At 40.9% G+C, this 23,480-nt stretch overlaps 1 protein-coding gene across 2 annotated transcripts in view; it reads right to left on the reverse strand.

The window, feature by feature from the left end:
* The window catches only part of Fs(2)Ket (Importin subunit beta Fs(2)Ket), a 227,891-nt gene that overhangs the window by 88,313 nt on the left and 116,098 nt on the right, over positions 1-23,480 (reverse strand). The gene's annotated exons all lie outside the window — the stretch shown is intronic.

The raw sequence follows: 23,480 nt of genomic DNA on the forward strand, positions 1-23,480 counted from the left end.
TTTCCCTAATAATTTTTGAAAGTTCGGAGTTCATCCAAGGGCTCCTATAATCATGCCTTGTATACACATGTTATGTGAATACCAATTTGAATTAACTTTATAGTTAGAAAGCTACTGTTTTCATATGTTAAGGAAGACACCAAAGTCGAATCAAGATTTTCATGTACAAATATCAAACAGCCCCCTGCTCGATTAGTTTCCCGGTTTGCAAAATAACGTTGTAATGGGGGATATTAAAATACTTATTTTCATTTTCATATATGCCAATTTCGCTAAGTGCTATTATGTGTAATAACTTGCCTTTTTTCCTTTTTTCATCAACTATGCAATTGAGATCATTCATTTTGTTTCGTATACTTTGTATATTCATGCATAAAATATTAAGATTATGATTAGCATTAACGGAGTTATGGATAAATTCTTCATTACATTTATATTTCACATTTGTTGCTATATGAGCATTATTCATTATGTTAAAGTCATCCATTAAGAGCTCCTATAATTTCTCTATAACCTTAAATTATTTCATATTTGTATGTAAATTAAAATATAAAGCTACTTAATTTTCTGTATATCTTCAATGCATTCTATTCTAATTACGACACTACTTTCCTCCTTTCTCACCAAGATGTTTGTATCTTTCATCCAAACAAATTTGTAGTTCTTTCTCATAGCTTCTTGTTATGTCTTCTTGAATAAGGCAATTACTTCTTTTTCCATTAGATGGTGGAAGTTGATGTTCTTTCCTCTCATATTCGCATCCGGTAGTATCTCTGTCATATCTATTCGATTTTTATTCTTCCTAAGTTCCATACATTTATTTTTGAATTCCTGAGTTTTCATTTTCACAATCAGTGGATAAGTTTTGAACTTTTTATTTTCGTTTTGATAGACGTCTAGAATTTCACTGGTGTCAACTTTTAAGTTAACCTGTTTTCCAATGTCAACTGAGTGAAAATCTCTGAAGTGTACACACCATTTTCCCCGAAGTTATGAAAAATAAAAATCTTTGCTTATTTGTTAAGTATTTACCAATACAACAATATCCCACCCAAATTTTTTTTTAAAAATTAAATTGTTTATTACTTATTTTTGCAGATAAATATTTTATTAGCTCTTTCTTGAAAAATTCATTACTCACATACTTTGAATTGAAAAAATATGAAAATTTACAGACATAGTTCACTATAAGGGATCTGTATGAAAAAATTAAAAAAATTTAAAAAAAAATATTTTTGTCCTCTTTTTAATAAATTTTTTATAAACAAATAGGGGTTTGACCCACTGCCCCGCCTTGAATTTTAAAATTTTTTAATGGGTTATGTTGGAAATATAATGAGTAACATGATATCACAAATTTGTTTTGTGCTCTCAACGGAAAGTATTAAAAAATAATTGTTTCTCTTACGCATCGCACTGCTGCGAACATGCGGGCGGCCGATATGCTCTCATTTCTCCATTCGCGCTAAGCGAGTTATAGTAATGTACATAGGCACATACAAACATACATAACAATAAAATGCTTATTTGCCTATTGCGTACTCTATTTTCAAACATTTCTTATTTTGTTCTTACATATTTATGTACTTATTAATTGGCATAACTAAAACATATTCTTACAGATAATCATACATACATATGTACTTACAAACGCACGTACATACATATAGATGAAATTCACAAAAATTAACGGTAAAGAACGCATGTAAAATAAGAGTTATACATTCTCATTTACAATGATGGGTAAAATTAGTTTAGAGTAATCCTTTGATTGAATAAAGACGTTGCTCATTTAAGCCCCGCGATTATTTCACCTTGATTTTGGTGTTGAATTGAATATTCTATATAGTATAAACAGTACGGTGTAAATTCGAGTGATGGGTCGATCGAAGTATAAGTGCTGTAACCCATTGCTAAAAAGAAAGCATAATAGCGTTTATAATAATTTGTACAGTCACCGATGACTGGGACATAAAATTTAAGCCCTTTGTTGATTCGTACATGTGCAATGCTCGTCGGAGAGGTGTGAACATGAACTTGTTTTTGACACCCCTGAAAGTGATAAATGTAACAATGATATCGTGATTGAGAGTGATGCTGACGATGAAAAGTCTGATCCTACTTTTGAATGCAGTGAAGTCGAAAATGTTTCAAAACTTCAAAATATTAATAATGTTTTGCGCGATTTCGGCGAAACTGCGATTAAAAAAAAAAGATTTTCTCAAGTAACAAAGAAAGGTAATAAAAATATTTCTAGCCTACTAAGCAAAAAAGGATATGATGAGAGTGCAAATAATTCTGAGAAGCAGTATATAGCTAACATTAAAACTGCTTTATCTGAAAATCATACTAAATGTGAGAAAATTAAAGTATTAACTACTCTCCCAGAGAATTGGTCCTTTAATAGAATACGTACAGTATTTCAGGTACAGATGTGTTAATAAAAATTTCTTTACGAATTAGAAAAATGTTTGTCTCTATTTGAATATAGGTACCTAGAAGAATGGCTCTTCGTGCCAAGAAACTAAAAAACCGTTTTGGGTATGGTTCTTTACCGCCACGTAAGGTCGGTAAAAAATTCCTAATGAGACCGTGAAAAAGGTACGACAGTTTTATTTTATGGACGACATGAGTAAAGTTCAACCAGGTTTGAATGATTATAAATCAGTTTCTCAAAATGGCTTCCGTACTCAGGAGCAGCGAAGATTATTATTATTTAATATCGGAGAGCTTCATGTGAAATTTCAAGAACAATTTCCTGAAATACGAGTCTCTCTGTCGACATTACTACTCAGATGGAGCGGGGTCACAATATACAAATAAGTTCAACTTTATTAATCTTGCACATCATAAAAAGGGTTTTGGGGTCGATGCAGAGTGGAATTTTTTCGCGACATCGCACGGTAAGGGAGCTTGTGATGGTTAGGGAGGTACGATAAAAAGGCAAGCACGGTGAACAAGCTTACAACGAATAGATGGTGATTACATCACAACGCCCTACAGTCTTTTTTCATGGGCGAATACTTTTTATAAAAATATCAGTTTCGAATTTTGTACACAAACTGAGCACAATATGCATGAAGCCACGATTTGACCAAGCAGAGTCAATAAAAGGTACTCGTTCATACCATTGTTATCGCTCTCTAAATGAACAAAAAGTTTCTTGCGCGCTTTTTTCAGATGCTTCATGTGACACGTCCATTACATGTGTCGTAACCAAAAAAATTCAAGTAGCTAAAAATTCCAAGGAAAAGACAACTACAACAGCAATTTCATTTAAAACCTCCCAGAAAAGAGGCGCTGAAAAAGGCGCTAAAAAAGCTTCTCCCAACCGCAAGCATAATGCTTCACAGCGGCCGCCCGCATGTTCGCAGCAGTGCGACGCGTAAGAGAAACAATTATTTTTTAATACTTTCCGTTGAGAGCACAAAACAAATTTGTGATATGATGTTACTCATCATATTTCCAACATAACCCATTAAAAAATTTTAAAATTCAAGGCGGGGCAGTGGGTTAAACCCCTATCTGTTTATAAAAAATTTATTAAAAAAAGGACAAAAATATTTTTTTTTAATTTTGTTAATTTTTTCATAAAGCTCCCTTATAGTGAACTATGTCTGTAAATTTTCATATTTTTTCAATTCAAAGTATGTGAGTAATGAATTTTTCAAGAAAGAGCTAATAAAATATTTATCTGCAAAAATAAGTAATAAACAATTTAATTTTTAAAAAAAATTTTGGGTGGGATATTGTTGTATTGGTAAATACTTAACAAATAAGCAAAGATTTTTATTTTTCATAACATCGGGGAAAATGGTGTGTACACTTCAGAGATTTTCACAAAACTACGACGGAAAAATGGTGGTCCTCAGCCTATACAACCTACCCATGGAATACGACAGCAAGGAGTGCTGTTGGCGCTGCAAGGAACACGGACACCACGCTTCCAATGTAAGGGCCCCTGGAGGAAGTTCTGCTCCCGGTGTGGCTAAGACAACATCCTCTCCAGGGACTGCTCATGCCCTCCCACTAGCCCAAGTACCGAGAACGCATCCCGAACGCCGCCCAACGCTATTAAAGGCAGCCGCCAAGCACCGTACGTCCGACCAGAGAAGCTGAGGGAACCACCCGCCGGCAAATCAACCGCAAAAACACAAGTAGATGGCCGATTCTACATACCAGTGGTCATCGAGGGCATGAGCGTACGCGCACTGGTGGACACCGGCGCCACCCTATCATATGTAGATGACACCGTACGGAAACACCTAGAAAAGAAAAACATTAAGGCGCGCCCCAACAAGCGAAGCATCCAGCTGGCAGACCAAACGTGTGCCTTTACCTTGAAATCCTACCCGGCAAGGATTGTGTATCAAGGACAAGCCACAGACGCGATGCTGTCCGTCATCCAAAACCTGGCCGAACAGGTAATCCTCGGAATGGACTTCCTAAGAAAAAGGGGAATCATCCTCACGCTGGATGGTCAGCCGTTGGAGGCCACCGTGACCAAGAGAGCACCCGAACTGGATACGGTATGTGCGTAGACGAGCCGAGAACACCTGAGCGACGACCAAAACACGGAACTGGGAAACTTCCTGGCATATCAAGAGAAGCGGTTTGGCGAAATCATCGGACCAAGCACTGCAGCCGAGCATACGATTCGTCTCAAACACAACCGACCGCTGAAGCAACGATACTACCCCCCCCCAACCCAGCCATGCAACAAGTCATCAACGAAGAGGTAGATGAGTTATTAGCAGGAGGAAGAATAGAGCCATCGCGAAGCGCGTACAGCTCGCCAATCGTGCTAGTCCGCAAAAAACTTGGAGGATGTGCATAGATTACCGTCAGCTCAACGCCGCCAGCGAACCAGACGCTTACCCGTTGCCGCAAATTGGAGCCATTCTCGACCAGCTGAAAGACGCGAAATTCATCTCTACCATTGACTTGAAGAACGGCTACTGGCAGATCCCGCTCGCCAGAGCATCTCGACCATACACCGCATTTACAGTTCCTGGCAGGGGATTGTTCCAGTGGAGTCATGCCATTTGGCCTACACTCTGCCCCGGCTACCTTTCAACGCGCTCTGGATTCGATACTTGGGCCCGAACTCCAACCAAAAGTTTTCGCCTACCTGGACGATATCATCGTATTGGGAGATACCTTCGCAGAACACTTGGCGATCTTGAGGGAAGTGTTCGAGCGCCTACAAAGACACAAGATGCAAGTAAACTTCGAAAAGTGCAGCTTCGTCCAGCAACAACTCCATTACCTAGGACACATCATCAGTTCGAAAGGAATTCACACCAATCCAGCAAAAGTATCCGCTGTACAGGAGATGCCCGCACCGAAAACGCTCAAAGAGCTCCGCCGTTTTCTTGGACTCGCGTCTTGGTACCGCCGTTTCGTGGCAGAATTCTCTACGCTCGCCGCGCCGCTTAACCAGCTGCTGAAAAAGGAACAAGTCAGGAAATGGGAGGCGCAACAAAATCACGCTTTTAAAGCACTCAAGGATAAGCTTTCCAGCGCGCCAATACTTTGTTGTCCAGACTTCTCTCGACCGTTTTTTCTCCAGACCGACGCGAGCGGAGAGAGCCTGGGCGTCGTGCTCTATCAACGCCATTCCGACCACGAGAATGTAGTAGCTTACGCCAGCCGAAGCCTAAACCAGCTGGAAAAGCGATACTCGGCCACCGAACAAGAATGCCTCGCCGTGCTATGGGGCATCCGTAAGATGAGACCGTATCTGGAGGGGTATCACTTCACCGTCATCACCGACCACCACTCACTAAAATGGCTGCACTCGCTCCAAAACCCCTCTGGACGTCTGGTAAGATGGGCACTGGAATTACAACAATATAACTTCGAAATAGAATACAGGAAAGGGGCACAAAACGTGGTAGCCGACGCGCTCTCCCGCTGCCCGCTACAACTCGCGGAAGACGATGTTTTGTACACCATAACCAACAAAACAAACGACTGGCACGAGAGGAAAGCAAGGCAAGTGCAGGAACAACCGCAGGCACATCCAGATTACCAGATCGTCGATAACCGACTCTTCCGCCACATTTCCCCGAGGAATCAACTCTCGCGGGCACCGCAATGGAAGCTGTGCGTCCCAGCCGACCGACGAAACGAAGTACTGCAGGAAGTCCATGATGCAGCCGCAGCTGGACATCTCGGAGTGAAGAAAACGCTCGAAAGAGCGCAGCAGAACTATTACTGGCCCGGGATGTTCCGCGACGTACTAAAACACGTACGGAAGTGTATCAGATGCGCGGAATACAAAGTCGAGCAAAGACGCCCAGCAGGATTGATGGCAACTATGCAATCATCACGACCGTGGGAAATAGTAACCGCAGACTTCGTGGGACCACTGCCTCGTTCCAAGCAAGGAAATACGTGTCTCCTCGTCTGGGTGGATAAATTCTCCAAGTGGGTGGAGTTAATCCCAGTGCGCCAGGCGACAACGGCAAGCGTGATCAAAGCACTCCAAGAAAGTCATATATCGATTTGGCTGCCCGAAAACCTTCCTCACCGACAATGGCAAACAATTCGTCGGGAAGGCATTAGCAACGTTTTTGAACGACCACCGCATCGATCACAAGTTTATGGCAGCCTACGCACCGCACGAAAACCCCACCGAGCGAACCAACCGAGTCGTGAAAACCATGATAGCTCAGCGATGCAAGGACGACCACCGCACCTGGGACCAGGAGATTCCGCAAATAGCAATCGGAATAAACACGGCTAGCCACGAATCTACAACAGCATCGGCACCAGAAATCAATTTCGGTAGACATCTTAAGTAAGTGCGCACGGAGGGAGCAGTACCAGCAGAGCCACCAACCGTACCACCGTCCATCACCAAGTTATGGGACGAGATAAAAGGGCACCTAGCCAAAGCTTCAAAGCGACAGAAAAAACACTACGACTTACGCAGACGCGGCCCACCGATCTACGACCACCTAATGGCCATCCGGGAGGAGGAGTCGGCAACAGAGCCGCAAGAACGCCGCGCCCCCGAAACCGGCGAAACGACAAAAACAACGCATGACAAATTGCCGGACCTCGAGGAATTCTTCAAAGAGCTAAGGCTGAAGCGACCGAAAAGAGGGGGAAAGAAATCTGGACGTTCCACTGGAAGAACCAGCGGGTTAAAGTGAAAATGATGGGCGAGAACCAGGCGAAAGTTTCTCTGATGGGAATTAACCAGATGGTACCAATCGAATAAGACATCAACACAGGAAGCCAAACAAATCTATTTTTATATACAATTACAAGAATGCTTGTTAGATTTAAGACAAAAACAAAAATGAAGTATGAACTATTTTTCCAATTACAAAAAAAAAAAAAAAAAAAAACAACCATATAACATTAAAAAGGGAACAAGAGAAGTGCGAAAACGGACACAGTTTAGTACGCCTCCACCCCCGACAAAAAAAAAATAAATAAATAAAAAAAATATTTTTTCTATTTAATTCGAATAATATTTTTTTTTTAATTAAACTTGAAATGTTAATATTAACTCTGTTACAACTTAAGTGGAATGACTCTGTATATTTTTGGAAAAAAAAAATCTTTTAAATAAAGTGCTTCGCCCACACGCACACCGGCACAATACCTAGGCCATGCCTGGTGATCCATCTCTCCCCACCGCAGCTTTCCGTCAACCGAAGTGGGAGAGGGACTGTAACGTAGCGTTACAATAATGTAACCACTCCCTGTATTTCCTTATTCACTTAAACCTGAACCTCCTTGTACTTATGCTTGTATAGCATAGTCAACAACCACTAATAGCAAACCAATGAAAAAGCACAATAATGGTGCGTTGACTTCTGAACCAGTTTCTATAGCATAACCAAAAACCACTGGTATAGCATAGTCAACAACCACTGATAGCAAACCAATGAAAAGCACAATAATGGTGCGTTGACTTCTCAACCAGTTTGCGGCACCACCCATATAAACATCGAATTTGCATTTTTGCAATTCAGTCCTCGCAGTTTCTCCCGCAGGTGACTGACCCCGCCGATTACCGAGCCTGCCGAAGACGTTCGATCAGCCCGGTCCTGCCGTAGCCGACCGACCAACACAAGCCCGCTGGTACGCCCCTCCTATCCCGCCCGGAACACGCAGCCGCTGTCCAGGTAAACCCCGTCGCCAGCCATCTCCCCTCTCACCCCTGCCCTGGTACGCGCTCCGTAGCCCACCGCCGTTGCATCCGTCACGCCGCTGCTACGACGAGCGTTGGCCGTCTGCCATCCTACCGCCGTTAAGCCGCTGCATCCGTCCCGCCGCTGCTACGACGACCGTTGGCCGTTCGCCACCCTACCGCCGTTAAGCCGCTGCATCCGTCCCGCCGCTGCTACGACGACCGTTTGCCGTTCGCCATCCTACCGCCGTTAAGCTGCTGCATCCGTCACGCCGCCGCTACGATGACCGTTGGCCGCTTCCCATCCTACCGCCGTTAAGCCACTGCATCCGTCCCGCCGCTGCTACGACGACCGTTGGCCGCCTGCCATCCTACCGCCGTCAAGCCGATGATTCTATCCCGCCGCTGCTTCCGTACCGCCGTACCAGTCCGTCCGTTACCCGACCATTCAACCGCCCTCCCGAACCTCCTCTACTCCAACGACCGTTAGCCGCCGCTCCGCCCCCTCGCCATCTTGCGACGGAAACCTGCTGCCCGCCTAATATCTCCAGCCGTGTGTGCGTGTGTTCGTAACACATAAATATCGTGTATTTATTCAATTGGGGTTTGTGAGACCTTTACTTGACTCTGGATTGACTAAGCGTTACCCCAGCCTTAGACAAAACCCACCTCATAAAAGAAACACCCAGAAGAAGTCAAGCAAAGCCTTAAGCCACTGACAATCGAGGAATATAGGATAGGGTTCAAAAAATTGAGGAACCAAAAATCCCAAAGCCAGTCAAATTGAAGAGAAAAAGAGGAGTAAAACAGGTAAACCTTAGGAGATCCATAGCTAAGCTATACGAAAAAATAAACTGAAGTACAAATAGGGAAGAAAAAATTAAATTTTTTTTCTCTCTTCACCTCAATGGGTAAATGGGAAACTATTTTCAACACACTTGTGGAAGAAAAAGCTTTGGCCGAAAAGGCTTATAAATGCATTAATAAAAATTCAAGCACAAGAAATGAAACTGTGTTGAAACACGATAATATTAGAGTCGTTGAATAACATAGGCAAAGCTATACAAGAGGTAAATAGCCTATTAACAGACAATCATTACCTGGAAGCACATCAAATATTTTCCAGTTTTAGGGATAAATAGGTGGTCGTACGACCAAGATGAACGACTCACGACTCATTACCTGATTGTAATAAGGACGATGTAAAGAGGAGAACTGAGTCGCAATCCAAGGACGACAATTACGAATTAAGCGATGCGTTGGATTCGGGGAGCGAGAGTAGTGCTGATTCAATGAACTCCGTGTTGGAGAAGCACACAAATGCAAACGGAGTAGAAGAGTGGAGAAGGGTACGGAGCAGAGGAAGTAAAAGAGCTCTCTCGCAGTACCGTGCAGCACTGCGTACTGTACACTGTACAACGCTTGGGAGCAGTGGTCGACCCAACAGAAGTGGAGATCGAGCGCTTGAAATGGGCCCATGAAGCGGTAGAAGTAGGTCGAAGGCAGTTCAAAAGGTTTTCTGCGAGAAACCCTCGGTTCTGCAACCGGTACGAGGAGGAAGAAGCGTCGAATGGCAGAATGAAGAGACAACATTCGGCGGAAGGCGACAAGCCTGCTTTCAAGAGGCAGAAAGGACCCAGTCCTAGAACCGCGAGGCAGGGCAATCGCATAGACAAGAAAAGTAGGCCTAAAGCTGTAAGACAGATGGGCTCCAATAGCGAGGTAGCAACTACCTCGAAAGCTGCGAGTCAGAGGGAAGCTGCAATTACGGAAGTAGGAGATAAGCCAAAGGGAGATAACGCTAAGACTCCGGCTTTCTCGGAGGCGCTAAAGGGAGTTAACGCTAAGACTCCGGCTTTCTCGGAGGTGCCAAAGGGAGATAACACTGAGACTCCTGCTTTTCCCGAGAAGATGAGTGATGTGGCAAAGCAGTTACTGACTGTGGGCTGGTTGATCGTAGCAGTCCTTTCGGACAAATGACTACTGAAAGGTGGAGATCTGTGGAAAGGTAGCTTATTAGCTTAATGCTTAAGATGATGCGGGAACAACCAAGTAAGCCCCTTCCAACCTTTGATTCGGGGGGATGGTATAATGGTTCCAAACCTCCAAAGGCAAGGCACGAACGCGCGGTTTGAGGTGGTGGATAAAGCGCAAATCCCCACGGCACAAAAAGATAGTCCCGAGGATAAAAACCCTAACACGCTAGAGGTGGGCGAAGTCGAAAAGGACCTCAAAAGCCTAAGAGAAAAAAGACAGGTGGAGGTCCCCGACGTCACCACGAACGTGCTAGAAGAGGACCAACCGCTAAATGGTGCTGTGACTCGCACAGAGGAACACCCGGCACAACAGTCACGAGAGGCTGAAGGGGGCCTCGAATACTCTAAACCAAAAGAGCAAGGGGAGGACGACGACGGCAAGACGAAGGTGCTGGAGGGGGGAAAACAGCCCAATGGTGCTGCGTGTCCTACAGATAAACCTCCAACACAGTAAAGTGGCGTCGAGCGAACTCCTCCCAAACCGTGAGGAGGGTTCCTTTGACGTGGCGCTGATCCAGGAGCCGTGGCTCTCATCGGGAGGAAAGGTTTCGGGACTTAGCGCGTGCGGGTTTGGCGTTTACTACGCGCAAACGGAAGGACGGGTGCGAGCTGTAGTAACGAAACAGCTGCATTCATATATGCTGCCTAATTACACCACTGAGGATCTCGAAGCGGTGGCCATTGAGCAAAAGAATAAGCAGGCATTTATGCTGGCGTCCTGCTACATGGCCCATGCTGCGGAGGTTCCACCGATGGAGTGCAAAAGGCTAGGATGAAGGGCGCAAAGGGCTGTTGGTAATAGGCGCAGATGCAAATGCGCACCACAATGCGTGGGGAGGAGCTCATACGAACGAGAGAGGCAAATCTCTGTTTTGTTACATCCTGCAAACCAATTTGCAGATAGCCAACAGGGGAAATGTCCCTACATACATTGGTCCAACATCCAGCAATGTTCTGGATATTAATTTGACCTCCGAGCATGATATATCAAGGTATGATTGGATGGTTCTTGATAGACCATCCTCCTCCGACCATGCGTATATCAGCTTCAGCATCCCCCTAAAGAGGGTAGAGAAGGGAGGAACTTTTGGAAACCCTAGGTCAACGAACTGGACTAAATTCCAGAAACTTGTAGAAAAAAAACTGGGATAACCCAAAGAGGTTCCTAATGTAGAGGAACTGGAGGAGTCCAATGAATTCCTAGCAAGGACGCTTATGACTGCGTATAACAAAGCTTGCCCTCTAAGAAGATTCAGAGGAAAAGCAAAGCCGCCATGGTGGAGCAATGAGCTGAGTCTTCTAAGAAGACAGGTAAAAGAAATGTTTAAGCTCGCAAAGACCGCGGAAAGCGAAGCGTGTCGGGACGAGTACAGGGATCTATTGAGGATCTACAAGCGTGAAATTACCAGGGCGAAGAGAAACTCATGGAAAAGTTTCTGTACGCACATAGAGTGCTCCAGCGAAACAGCACGGTTGAAAAAAGTCCTAGCAAAGGGAAACATAGTCCAGGGACTAATAAAGAAAGAGAACGGGGAATGGTCACGTAATAGTGAGGAATCCCTTGAGGTGCTTCTCGATACACATTTCCCATCGGGAGACGTTTTAGAAGAGCCAGCAGACATCACTCACAATTCGATCACGGAGCTAGTAGTGCCGGCCTTCGTGACCGATACCAAGATCGAGTGGGCGGTGAAGACGTTTTCTAAGTTTAAATCGCCGGGCCCAGATGGTACATTCCCGGCCGTGCTACAAGTCTCAAGTAGGGCGGTCGAGGAATGGCTTAAAATAATATTCGATGGGTGCATAAGACTGAATCATGTACCGCACTCTTGGAGAACTGCTCGTGTAGCTTTCCTACCAAAGGCGGGGAAGATCGGTCACGTGTATCCCAAAGACTATAGACCCATTAGCTTAACATCATTTCTGCTCAAAACCTTTGAGAGGCTGATAGATGTGTACATAAAGTCCAACGTGGATGAAAAGCTGCTCTCCACAACATAGCATGCGTACACCAAAGGCAAGTCGGTAGACACCGCATTGCATAGGGTGGTAGTAGGCATAGAGAAATCCCTGGAATATAAGGAGTATGCTCTAGGAGTCTTCTTGGACATTGCCGGGGCTTTCAATAATGTTGCAAAATGGGCGATTATGGATGGTCTTAATTACATTAAAGTACATCCTGCCTTAATCAGATAGATCGGCTGCATGTTAAATTGTAGAAAGATTACATCACAATGGGGATTGTACGAGTCTACGAAATCAGTGAACAGGGGCACGCCGCAGGGAGGGTTGCTATCACCTCTGCTGTGGACGCTGGTCATCAACCAACTGCTCAGGCAATTCGATGAGGGACCCGTAAAATTTACGGCTTACGCAGATGACGTTGCAATTGTCATAAGTGGAAAGTGCCTTCCAACGATTAGTTCTTTGATGGATCGGGCGCTTCGGGATATTCATACCAAGGCATCTAATGTCTGGTTGAAAGTCAATGCGGAGAAGACGGATATGGTATTGTTTACAAAGAGGTACAAGGTCCCAAATTGGACCAGGCCTTAGTTAGGAGGGTAGACCTTACAGGAGAAATCTTGCACAAAATATCTAGGAATCATCCTAGACAGTAAGCTGTCATGGAATCTCAACGTGGAGGAGATGATCAAGAAGGCCTCAACGGCACTCTATCCATGCAAAAGAATGCTGGGGTGTACGTGGGTCCTATCGCCCTCTCTTTCTCATTGGGTTTTTACAGCGATTATAAACCCTATTCTATACTATTGAGTTCTTGTTTGGTGGAAAGCCACACAAAAAACAACATACCTCAAAAAATTAGAGGGGGTATGCAGACTATCGATGCTTAGCATTACAAGAGCCCTGAAAACAACCCCGACGTCTGCACTGTATGCCATTCTGCACATCCCACCTGTTGATCTGGTAGCAAAGAACAAAGCGTTAACGATCGCAACCAGGCTCGGTGATTCGGGGCAGCTTGAGCGCCGACCACATGGCCATAGTAGTATAGCGTCATCAATCAGAAGACGAACAGACTACATGATTCCATATCTGCGCTTCGAGGGAGATCTTATGGCCACAATAGAGGTGGACGGTTGGCGTAAGAGTGCGCAAATGGCGGACGAGGCGATACATGTGTACACCGATGGTTCAAAAGTACTGGAAGGAGTAGGGTCTGCGGTATACTGCGCTGATCCGGAAATAAGGAGATCCTACACGCTGCCGGATTACTGTAGCGTTTTCCAAGCAGAAATATTAGCCGTAACCAAAGCAGTAGAAACCCTGGATGAGAATAGCTTAAGCTGCAACCGTGTTAACTTTTATATTGACAGTCAAGCAGCAATTAAGGCAATAATCTCGCATAGCACATCATCTAAATGCGTGTTAGAGTGTAAGCAGTCTCTGGAGATAATCGGGACAGGGAGAAGCATACATCTATATTGGGTCGCAGGGCATATGGGAATAGATGGGAATGAAAAAGCGGACGAACTAGCTAAAAAAGGCGCATCCCTTGAAGCTTGCTACGTAGATGTCCCAATTAGATTGGGCGAGATTAAGCGAAGGCGAGAGGTGCACATGATCAACCAAGCGGGAAAGGCGTGGGTTCAAGCGCGGGGCTGTAAAATGTCGAAGAGTATGTGTAGGTCTTACAACCTTAGACTAACACAGTTGCTTCTATCATTAAAAAGAGAGGACTGTAGACTCATGACGGGTATTCTGACTGGACACTGCCTTCTGGCGTCACATGCCTTTAAATTAGGCTTGGTCAGTGATAGCAGATGTAGGAAGTGCGGATTGGAGGAGGAAACGATCGAGCACGTTCTGTGCTCGTGCCCTGCACTTGCCAGGCTAAGACTCCAGCTATTAGGAGTGATACAACTGTCAGATCTAGAAGCAGCAAGTGGCTTAAGTCCTAGGAATCTTCTAGTATTTGCCAAGAGGACGGAGTTATTTTATAACATAGTTCCTGGTTTTTGATAGGGTTTTTCAGTTTGGTCGTTAAAACAAACTTCTGGTAACACTACGGACTCAATCAGTCTATGTGAGGTCCTCATGGACCGGCCAGTTCAACCTACCTACCTAGGGATAAATTCGTATCCTCACTAGCAAGATATAATATAGAGGCAACCGTCCGAATCACATTTAAAAACGTAATAGAAATAGACTTTAGTACCCTCTTGGAATCTCGATCCAATTTAGAGGACACTCCGAAAATTGAAACCCAACACAAAAATTCCCAAACAGAGGATTTGCAAACTAAAAAGATGGCGCAAACAATAGTAGAATTTTTGAAAACGGCTTCGTCAAATCTGCCAGAGTTTGATGGTAAGCCTGAAAACTTACATGGTTTCTTAGACGCACTAGATATCCTAGAACAAATTAAGGATACTCATGAGACCATAGCAGTATCCATGATAAAAACTAAGCTGAAGGGAACAGCTAGAAACCTTTTGAGCCCTGAAGATTCAATACTAGCAATACAGCAAAAGTTGAGTTCAGCAATTAAAGGTGAATCGATAGAGGTTTTGAAGGCAAAACTCTTAAACGTCCAACGGCGCAGTAAAACAGCTAACCATACACTGCAGAAATCGAAAAATTGACAAAATCGTTGGAGGGTGCTTACATATCTGATGGTCTTGCACCTGATGTGCAACCAAATATGCCACACAATCAGCTGTAAAGGCTATGAGTAAGAAAGCGGGTAACGAAAGAGTTAAATTGATAATGCAAGCATGAACGTTCACATCTATGAACGAGGCTATTTCAAAATTTACGAATAGCTGTACTGAAATCACGGGTAACTCAAATACAGTGTTACGTCTGACGCGCTCACAAGGTAGGTAATTACCGGGGTAACTTTAGAAGAAGCTACCAAAATAATATTTATCGAGGTAACCAAAACCGAAGATAATATAATAACTCTAACCGGTATAATAATAATAACAATAGACAAAATAATAATTTCCCAAGACGCAATTTTGGTGGTCAGTCAAGATAATCTAATCCAAGTAACACGAGCAATCTCCGTAGATAAACCAACAGGAAAACCAGCAACTTGCATCTAAACAGCTACATATCTTCCAATAACATTCTAAATAAGTCAACTTCAACGTTCCTGATAAATATAGGAGCGGATATCTCAATAATAAAGAAGGGTCAAATTGACATTAATGTCACAATAAATAACTCACAGATCACAGATTTAAAGGTATTGGCCGAGGCATAACAAGCACACCTGGAACAGTACACGCAGATCTAACAGATGATAGTCTTTTAATAGGACACAAATTTCACATAGTAGAAGACAATTTTCCAATCCCATGTGATGGAATTTTGGGACTCCATTTCATTAAAAAATTTAATTGCATTTTAAATTATAATAAAAATGGGGACAGCATAATACTACGACCATATGATTACCCCGAAGATATAGTTATACAAATGACAAATAAACCAAAAATCAATAGCATTACAATAACCACAAGATCCGAAGTAATTAGACAGGTTCATATCAACAGTAACAATAATGAACTATTAGTACCTCATCAAGAATTGACTGATGGCATTTTTGTAGCCAACACGATAGTAAACTCAAATCAAGCTTTAATAACAATAATAAATACAAGAGATAAATATGCAATCATTCAAGATTATGACATCAAAACAGAAAATTTAGAGGATTATGCAATAATTGAAAATACACCTCACAATAAAGCTAATAATAAAGAAAAATTAGAAAGATTGAATAAATATTTCCCGCCATTCGCTGGTAAATCACTCAACACATTATGCTCAGAATTCGTTGATATATTTTCATTAGAAACAGAACCAATCACGACCAACAATTTTTACAAACAAAAGTTGCATATGAAAGATAATACTCCTGTCTATATTAAAATTATAGACTACTTCAAGCACATAACAGTGAGATAAACAACCAAGTAAACAAATTAATTCAAGATGATATTGTGGAGCCATCAACTTCAGAATATATCAGCCCTATTTTATCGGTACCTAAAAAATCCCTTCCCGGTAAACAAGAAAAAAGGTGTAGGTTACTTGTTGATTTCAGTCAAATAAATAAAAAATTAACACCTGATAAATTCCCTTTGCCTAGAATAGATGATATTCTGGATCAATTAGGAAGAGCGAAATATTTCTCATGCCTAGATTTATTGTCAGGATTTCACCAAATAGACCTCAGAAAAGAGTCAAGGGATATCACATCCTTTACAGCGGATAACGGTACTTATCGTTTCAAAAGATTGCCTTATGGCCTCAAAGTAGCTCCAAACTGATTCCAGAGGATGATAACATTGGCATTCGCAGGTCTAAAACCATCACAAGCATTTTTATACATGGACGTATGAAGGAAAACAATTACCAATTGATGTATATTGGAACGATTGTCCGTCATCCCATGTCAAATTTGGTTTTGAGACAAACCGGTTTCGGCGTTGTGCTATCATCAGTGTCGATTTTCATTCTGATCTGTGGTTGTCGTTTGTCCTGTATTTATAGTTCGCAGGTACATGAGCAGGTATTGTCAGAATTGATGCTTGTTATATTTAGTTATGTGTATGTGCTGTGCGTTCATTCGGAACTGAGGGTAGTTTCTACTGATCGATTAGTGTGGCTGACTGAGGCAGGTAAAAATCCGTATTTTTAGTCGTTTGACCTTCTTTGTGAGTTTGTTGTTTTGGTGCGTTAATTGTTGTGGGTTTATTTGTTGTTGTGTGTTTGTCTGTTGTACTTATGTGATTACTTTGTTTCTTGTAAACAAGTTTTAAGGACTCGAATATTGTGTCAGAAATTGTGTTTATCTGTTCGTTTATTATTCTACCGTCGAATGTTTTCTGTTTGTGAATTTCCATGTTTTTCGAGTACGTTGAGACGTCGGCCTTTTTCTTGTGTGTGAATCTATGTTCCGTAGATTCTTTATTGTTTTCTCCTCTACATAAAGAATCTACGGCATAAACTAAGGAAAAACAATATTGTCACAACGAAAGCGAACAAAGGAAACACCACTGTGCTAATCGAAAAAGAGGAATATATAGCCAAAACCGAAGAACTCATAGAAGAAATTAAATGTCGTAGAATAAGAGAGGATCCCACAGATGAATACCAAAAATAAATCAAAGTTGCTATAAAAAATGTAAACAAGTTTTAAGGACTCGAATATTGTGTCAGAAATTGTGTTTATCTGTTCGTTTATTATTCTACCGTCGAATGTTTTCTGTTTGTGAATTTCCATGTTTTTCGAGTACGTTGAGACGTCGGCCTTTTTCTTGTGTGTGAATCTATGTGCCGTAGATTCTTTATTGTTTTCTCCTCTACATAAAGAATCTACGGCATAAACTAAGGAAAAACAATATTGTCACAACGAAAGCGAACAAAGGAAACACCACTGTGCTAATCGAAAAAGAGGAATATATAGCCAAAACCGAAGAACTCATAGAAGAAATTAAATGTCGTAGAATAAGAGAGGATCCCACAGATGAATACCAAAAATAAATCAAAGTTGCTATAAAAAATGTAAACAAGTTTTAAGGACTCGAATATTGTGTCAGAAATTGTGTTTATCTGTTCGTTTATTATTCTACCGTCGAATGTTTTCTGTTTGTGAATTTCCATGTTTTTCGAGTACGTTGAGACGTCGGCCTTTTTCTTGTGTGTGAATCTATGTGCCGTAGATTCTTTATTGTTTTCTCCTCTACATAAAGAATCTACGGCATAAACTAAGGAAAAACAATATTGTCACAACGAAAGCGAACAAAGGAAACACCACTGTGCTAATCGAAAAAGAGGAATATATAGCCAAAACCGAAGAACTCATAGAAGAAATTAAATGTCGTAGAATAAGAGAGGATCCCACAGATGAATACCAAAAATAAATCAAAGTTGCTATAAAAAATGCAACAAATATAGTAGATTCTAACATGGCAGATGGATTGGTCCAAATGAACCCTTCAGCTCCTCCACTCTTCTACCAAAAATCCACAAGCCGGACACGCCAATGAGGCCCATCATTAATTTTAAATCGACACCATGTTACAAACTGTCCAAATATTAAAAAACGATATTGAAAGACTCTCTGGAGCTAAGGAACGAGTATGCAATAGCTAACACAACAGAACTAATAGAGAAACTTGAGACCGTAGAGCTAACAAAGAACATCAAATTGGTATCTTTTGACATAAAAGATTTATACCCATCAATACCTCTATGGGAGACTTTGGACATAGTTAGCTCTACAAAAGTTCATAACACAAAAACCAAAGTGAAAAGTATGGAAATCACAAATACGCTAAGAACCACTTTACGTCAAAACTATTTTCAATTCAACAATAAAATATATAGACCAACAAACTGTCTTGGAATGGGAAACCCCACATCAGCCATTCTTATGGAAGTGTTCCTACAAAATCTGGAAGAAAAGTACATACAGGAGCTGAAGACCAAATTAGGCGTGTCATTTTGTGCTAGATACGTGGATGACATAATATGCGTTTTAACTACTAATAACGAAGAGCTTGTACTGGAGTACCTCAACAAGCAGCACGAAAATATAAAATTTACAATGCAAACAGAAAAAGACTAGACCTCATGATAAATATTGATAAAGAAGCCAACAGGTTTAACTATGACATATATAGAAAGCCAACGGCCACCAAAACAATAATACATAATACCTCAAATCACCCCCAACAGCATAAAAATGCAGCATTAAGGATTTGGTACATAGACTTGAAAGAACACCTCTTACACAAGAGGCATATAAGAGAGAACTTGAGGTCATATATAACATCGCTGCAATCAACGGATATAAAAAAGCACTAGTAGATAGGCTCAGAAATGGAGAACCAAAAAGAAATAATGAAAAGGAAAACAATAGGTGGGCGACTATGACATATACTGGAATAGTAACATTTAAATTGGCACACTTCTTTAAAAAATACAACATTAACACAGCATTCAAAACATCGAACAATCTAGGGCGAAAACTAAGACGATCCGTTTAGCAGCCACGGCGTATACAAGCTTACCTGCGGATGCCAACAGAGTTACATAGGACAAACAGGACGGCAAATAAGAACGAGGTTCAGAGAACATATTAGAAATTACAACCAGGGGCGAATTAAAGGAGGGGCTAGCAGGAGCTATAGCCCCGGGCCCACCATCGGGAGGACCCCGCGAGCTCGAATAAATAATATCATATTAGGTATTTGCGTACACATAATTTAATTTTGCACCTCAAAATTTATATACAATGGTAATATGGAAAAGAATACACGCACTCGTTAAGAATAAGATAATATAAGCAAGCACGTTCAGAGTTCGAACTATAGTAAGTATATCATGACATACTCTCATTGTAATCTGAAACATCAGATGAATTGGAAACTATTCTTGTATGTATTATGCGTTCCAAATATGAGCCAAATCGAACAACAAATACGATTTTTTGAATATCCCGATCTTTGCGCCTCCTAGCGGCGATTTTTTTTCATAGGTCGTTTCTATTCTTGTATGTATTATGTGTTCCAAATATGAGCCAAATCGAGCCACAAGTACGATATTTGTGAATATCTCGATCCTTGCGCCACCTAGCGGCGATTTTTTCATAGGTCGCTTTCTATTCTTGTATGTATTATGTGTTCCAAATCTAAGCCAAATCGGACCACAAATACGATTTTTGTGAATATCTCTATCCTTGCGCCACCGAGCGGTGTTTTTTTTTCATATTATTGCATTGTCATCGGGTTCTGACCTATATTCCAAGTTTCACGCTTGTAGCTTATCGGGAAATTACTTAAATTTCAATTACAAAATTCGTTCACAACGGCCGTGCATGCGGCCGTGCAGCCTGCCTGTCAAGCCAAGCTAAATAACACCTTTTAAAAATGATCATATTTTGTTCCCTTAAGTGGGCCCCATATTCATTTTAGTCCCGGGCCTCGTAAATCTTTAATCCGCCCCTTATTACAACGAAAAAATACGGAATCCAGACATTATACCAGAGTCTAACTTCGTGAATCAGATGGTCGAGAATGAATGTTCCCCAGCAAACATCAATAAAACAGTTAGGGTTCTTCACATACAAGAAAAGGGCCGACGTCTCAACGTACTCGAAAACATGGAAATCTACAAACGGAAAACATTCGACGTTCGAATAATAAACGAACAGATAAACACAATTTCTGACACAATATTCGAGCCCTTAAAACTTGTTTACAAGAAACAAAGTAATCACATAGGTACACCAGACAAACACACAACAACAAATAAACCCAAAACAATTAACGCACCAAAACAACAAACTCACAAAGAAGGTCAAACGACTAAAATTACGGATTTTTACCTGCCTCAGTCAGCCACACAAATCGATTAGTAGAAACGACCCTCAGGTCTGAATGAACACACAGCACATACACATAACTAAATATACAGAAGCATCAATTCTGACAATACCTGCTCATGTACCTACGAACTATAAATACAGGACAAACTACAACAACAGGCAAGAACGAAAATCGACACTGATGATGGCACAAGGCCGAAACCGGTTTGTCTCAAAACCAAATTTGACAAGGAATGACGGAAAATCGTTCCAATATACATCATTTATCCACCCTGTCGGAATATCAACTAAACAAAATAAGTCAATTACCAATTGCCTGTGCCTCAAGATCATTTACAAAAGGTGAAATAAATAAAGCCACAATCGAAAAAGAATTGGTGGCCAAACATTGGGCCATTATATATTTTAGACCATACGTTTATGGCAGAAGATTCACAGTGAAAACAGATCATCGACGCTTAACATATTTATTTTCAATGAAAAACCCTTCCCCAAATTAACTAGAATCAGGTTAGATTTGGAAGAGTATGACTTTGGGGTGGAGAACATAGCTGGAAAAGAAAATTACGTGGCAGACGCTCTGCCACGAATAGATATCAATGATTGGAAAGAAAATTTGTAGTGAAATAAATATAGATAATCAAATTGTTGAGGCGAAGATTGACCTAGATCAATTCTTTACCAGGCTTATGAAAGAAGCCGGCAATTTAAAAATAAATAAAATGCAGTTGTCCTTAGGAGTCAAATTGTTTAAGTATACTCGAGTAAACACATTTAAGAGATTGGTACCAAAGTTCTCAAAAATTTAACTATTGCATTAATTCTGGAGGTTGTGCATGTGACGGAAAATGATAAAATTAAAAAGATTCTTCAAGAAATATCACGATGATCCTGTTAATGGTGGCCACCCAGGAATCAATCGTGCAACTAATAAAATTAGACAAAAATATTACTGGAAAAATATGAAAAATGGTATCAGAAAATATATAAAGAAATGCGTAAATTGTAATAAAAATAAAATTAATAAAAATTAAAAAGAACCAATTATTCTGACTGAAACACCACCGAAGGCGTTCGAAATAGTACAAATAGATACAATTGGACCATTACCGAGATCATTAAATGGAAATGAATACGCTGTTACTCTGATATGTGATTTGACTAAATACCTAGTTGCAATTCCTATACAGAGCAAACATGCAAAAACAGTAGCCAGAGCCATATTCGAAAATTTCATCTTAATTTATGGAAGTATGAAAACAATAATAACGGATATGGGATCTGAATATAAAAAAAAGCTTGTTTGAGGAACTATGTAAGCTTCTCAATATTGAGCACAAAACATCTACGCCGTATCACCACCAAACTTTAGGCACTGTTGAAAGTAGCCATAGAACTTTCAATGAATATGTGCGTTCTTACATATCCATTAACAAAGATGATTGGGATGAGTATCTTAAATATTTTACAACCCCAGTTCATTGTTATTGCCCGTTCGAACTAGTTTTTGGTAAAAAACCCTCGACTTACGAATTTTTACAAGAAAAAAATACGGTTAGCCCATTATACAAATTGAGGCTTACGATAAAGAATTTTATAATTAAATATAGGTTACAAATAGCACAGGACAGAGCCTCTAAGTTAGTAAAAGAAGCTAAAGAAAAACAAAAAATTAGTTATGATAAAAATATTCACTATAAGGAAATAAATATATGAGATTCAGTGTTAGTTAAAAACAAGTAAGGACGGGACTGTCTTCGGCTGGGCCGAAGAATTCATACCTTTCATGAATGGGGCTGAACAATAATCTTATCCCGTTCGTAATCTCCAAATAATCGGATGTATAAGATAAGAAATATATAGTGAAAAGATGTACATACCTAAACGATTTTTAAGATAAATATAAAATAAAAAATGGCATAAAAACCCCTTATCTGAACGATCGGAATGGGATATATATTATATATAGCTCCGATCGAAATGATTTTTACAGGAAATCTTCTATGATATATTAGAATATATCACCAAGTTTAACGTTTTTATATTGTAAATTAAGGGAGAAATTCCCGGGAAAAGCAACATCAAAATTTTAGAAATAAGATTTTTCAATTAGAAGAAAATTTTTCTAAGCGGGGTCGCCCCTCGGCAGTGTCTGGCAAGCGCTCCGATTGTATTTCTGCCATGAAAAGCTCTCAGTGAAAACTCATCTGCCTTGCAGAAGCCGTTCGGAGTCGGCATAAAACATGTAGGTCCCGTCCGGCCAATTTGTAGGGAAAAATCAAGAGGAGCACGACGCAAATTGGAAGAGAAGCTCGGCCTTAGATCTCTTCGGAGGTTATCGCGCCTTACATTTATTTTTTTTTTTTTAAGGGAGAAATTGCCAAAAATCTTTCTATCTGAACGATCGGTTGTATGGGATATATACTATATATAGCTCCGATATGTTATTTTTTCAGAAAATGTTCTATGATATATTAAAATATATATCACCAAGTTTCACGTTTATACTTTCTAAATTAAGTGAGAAATGGCCAAAAATCTTTCTATCTGAACGATCGGTTGTATGGGATATATATTATATTTAGCTCCGATCGAAATGATTTTTACAGGAAATCTTCTATGATGTATTAGAATATATCACCAAGTTTAACGGTTTTATAATGGAAATTAAGGGAGAAACTGCCAAAAATCTTTCTATCTGAACGATCGGTTGCATGGGATATATACTATATATAGCTCTGATCAAAGTGATTTTTTCAGGATATCTTCTAAGATATGTTAGAATATATATCACCGAGTTTCACGTTTAGACTTTCTAAATTGCGGCAGGAATGACCAAAACCGTCTTATCTGAACGATCGGTTGTATGGGAGATATATGTTATAGTGGTCCGATCCTACCGGATCGGACAAATGTCTAATAT

This window comes from Eurosta solidaginis, chromosome 2 (assembly GCF_040869045.1).
Source record: "Eurosta solidaginis isolate ZX-2024a chromosome 2, ASM4086904v1, whole genome shotgun sequence".
Lineage (NCBI taxonomy): Eukaryota > Metazoa > Arthropoda > Insecta > Diptera > Tephritidae > Eurosta > Eurosta solidaginis.